Source organism: Drosophila virilis, chromosome 2 (assembly GCF_030788295.1).
Source record: "Drosophila virilis strain 15010-1051.87 chromosome 2, Dvir_AGI_RSII-ME, whole genome shotgun sequence".
NCBI lineage: Eukaryota > Metazoa > Arthropoda > Insecta > Diptera > Drosophilidae > Drosophila > Drosophila virilis.
Window position 1 is genome coordinate 24,449,407 of NC_091544.1, and position 3,486 is coordinate 24,452,892.

A 3,486-nucleotide genomic window follows, 5' to 3' on the forward strand; every position below is an offset into this window, starting at 1 on the left:
TTTGAATGCCAATTGTCGTACGCATTCAAAAAGGTATAACATTTTAAAATCGGACATTATTTACCCGAGATATTAAAAAAAATCATCGAAAAAGTTTCGATTTTCGCATCGACCTCGATTTTGAAAAAAATCGTGATGATTTGGAAGGCCGCGCGGAGTTCTGTCATTTTGGAACGTCATATCTCCGCGCGGAGATATGTCGTTTTGGAACGTCATATATGAGATACTGTAGCTCTAATTAAATGCCAATATGTCATTTACTTTTGCATACGTATGTATTTAAAGAACAAACAGTGCAAGATAAGCTGCATTAAATCTCCTAAGTAAAATCTCCAAAAGGGCTTTTTATGCTTTCCGCACATCTATGAGTAATTCTTAATAAACAGGTAATAAACAGGTCAATTCAGGACAGTTTCGAAATATTAAAAATAAAACAGAGTAAGCATTGGTAAGAGAATGCATAATAATTAATAAATGATTCACATTTTTCATTCAATTATTGAGATTTAATTATGTAAAGCGCATGCATTGCCTTATGAAAGAAAAACATTATATACTATATACGAGATAATTCTTAGTTATTAGACAATGATATAATCGGGTCATGCTCTTGCCTTTAGCTTAGTTGCATGAACCTTGCTACAGAATCTATATAATTCCTAGATGTTTATTTTGTTTGTCGCTGTTGCTGCTGCTTAAATGCTTTTAATCAATCGCTCAAATTTCACAATCACAATCCGTCAGTCAAGTGCGAAATGCAAAAGCGCCAGCGCGTGCTTATCGGCGATCAATTAATATTTAATTAATCAGGCGAGGGCCTGTGGAGGGAACGCTTCGGCCAGCGCACATGGCGTATGCGTACTCTTGTTTACCCGGACTATTGCCGTCAATCATTCGCAACTACTACTTACTTATATGGAGGTTAAGCACAGGCATCAGCACCACAATGATCATCATTCAGATCGTCATTAGCAGATGTAGCAGTAGGGAATTGAGTGATTATCAAATTGTAATTTTTATTTCTATGCTATTTGTCGAGTGTCAGACGGGTTCAAGAACAGACTCGGCTAGCAACCTGCTATAGATTTATTTATTTATTTATTTCTTGTTGACAATGTGTGAGCGTTAATTGTTGTTGTGGTTGTTGTTGTTTTTACTTCTGTTCTTATCGCACTGAATTAAACCCCAATTAATTTAATTACAAATGGAAATAACGCGCCGTTCGAAGCATCGTTCAACTCGAAGCTTGTCAAAATTTTGTTATTTTGATTTATTTTATTTTGCCATTCGTTACCAGATGCAGGCCAACGAATGCATACATATACGTACGTAAATATGTATGTATATGTTTACGTATTTGTTTGTGTAGTCGCATGAGCTCAATAAATAAATTTCAATATTATTTGCCATTTTGGCGCTGATAAGCAAAATGCGTTCATATTTTTTACAGTAATTCCATTTAATAAGACTGTCATTAATTTTAAATTTTAACAAAGTGGGCATTTCCGACTATAATAGACTATTGAAACTAAAATTCGTAACATCATAAGGAGTCAGCTCTTGGCAAACTAGAATTTTATTCAACACTAAAGTCAACATTATTAAGGAATTTAAACAAGCTTTGATGACATTTTATTAGCTCTGCAGATGAAATACATTATTATATTGTAAACACATTAATTACATGCATGTGAATATATGTTCGCATTGATAAATGCATTGCCATATGAATGCAAATTTCTACAGCAGCCATGTATTTTATCTTAAATGTCAAATCGATTGTCTCTGCAATTAATTACGCGTATATAATTACAGTGCGGCCCACGCCGACGCCGACGCTGACGCCAATGCTGTGGCGCCCTCGTCTCTTTATTAATTAGCCCTGATGCGCCTGCAGGTAGCCACAGGTGGTGCTGCATGCAAAACGCGCCGCAGCGGAAAGTGCAACGCGTTAATCAAAACGTAATCAAATCATTTGGCAAGGGTCGAGCAAGCGAAGCCAAACCGTTCCAACAACAACAAACATTATAATCACAGCCTGGTCACATTGGTCGCCCGCTGGGCGTTGTCGGGCCCGGCAATTAAGCTTTATATCTGGCCTAATGGACCAAGCGCCGCCTGCGCTGATTGCGCGCATTTGTTTAGCTTCGTCGACGCTCGCTCGCTCTGCACCCAATCAAACATGAAGCTGTTCCACCCGGTCGCTGCGTCTCCCTATACTAAGACGGCGGCACAGCATGCCACTAACGCCCCACCGTGAGGCGGCGCATTTACAATGATAATATTTGTGTCCAAAGTTATCAATGAGTGCGCCGCGTTCAGCGGACGGGATATTGAATGAGTCTGCTATTGGAGATTGAAGTAGGTGAGTGACAGAGATTTTATGAGAACTTTATTTTTCAATGATACTTTCAATAGCTTTGTCTGATATTTATAAAATTTTCAAGTCTTAAATATGACACCCAAATGTTTTTATACGTACGAAAATGTTTTTTGTCGTGTCTAAGTCGATCTACTTTTAATCAGCGTATATTATACAAGAATCTACATAAAATGCATTTCAAAGCATTCGATATTTGATTCTCTGCTCGCAGTCACATGAATATTAAATATTAAGTAGCTTATTAATGAACAACAAGGATCTAAGTTTCTCGACTCTCAAGCAACTAACTAACAAACGGGTAAGTAACGCCTTCGTAACGAGGAAACCACTTTGTCAGCCAAAGTATTTTTAATTAACGCCACAAAACTTGCCGTCCCTAGTCCGCACATGCAAATGTGCTCATTATGAGCTGATTATGTAATGCATTGATCATTTCAACTGCGTCCCCAGGCAAAAAAATACATAGACATAGGCACATAAATATGCTACACACAGGCTAAAAGCAACGCAACTGCAACGTCCACAGCAAGTTCGACACACGAAAATTGCTCATAAAATACTAAATGGAAACTAAAATACAACGGAAAATTCATTCATAAACGTAAGCGAATTGGAAATCCGTTTTTTTAACCTGCTTCGGCGGAGTGATAAACTTAAGAGTACTTTGGCCCGCTCATTATAGACATTGTATTTATCTTTGGATGTCTGCTGGGGCAGGCAAAGGCACTCAAGACTCTGGCAGACGGCATGGCGGAGCACTTGTATGGGAAATATTCACAATTACCGCGAATAAATTGGGGTAATTAGGTAATAAAAATAATGTTTTCACCTCATTATGGCAGACAGGCATCTGCGTCCAGCAGCTGTAAGTGAATTGGGCTGCCATTTTTCCAAGAAGCCAACCAACCACCTGCCGTACATCGCCATCGGAGCTCAGCTCCACACCGAAGTGGGGCACATACACATACTCATTGCCGCAGTTCTCTTGCAGCTAGATCAATATGCAAACTCATTTAGACGGCATTAAAATGCTTTTTCTGGAAAAGTGTTCGCATACCCTGCACACATATATGGGGTATACTTTTTGTGTAGGCAAGCCGGGT

General features: G+C 38.7%; 1 long non-coding RNA gene across 1 annotated transcript; it reads left to right on the forward strand.

Moving 5' to 3' along the window:
- Positions 1 to 2,413: 2,413 nt before the first annotated feature.
- LOC116649846 (uncharacterized) lies at positions 2,414 to 3,197 on the forward strand. The gene is made up of 3 exons (XR_004302748.2): positions 2,414 to 2,681; positions 2,764 to 2,984; positions 3,066 to 3,197. It is a non-coding gene; the product is annotated as an uncharacterized lncRNA (long non-coding RNA).
- The last annotated feature ends 289 nt before the right edge of the window (positions 3,198 to 3,486 follow it).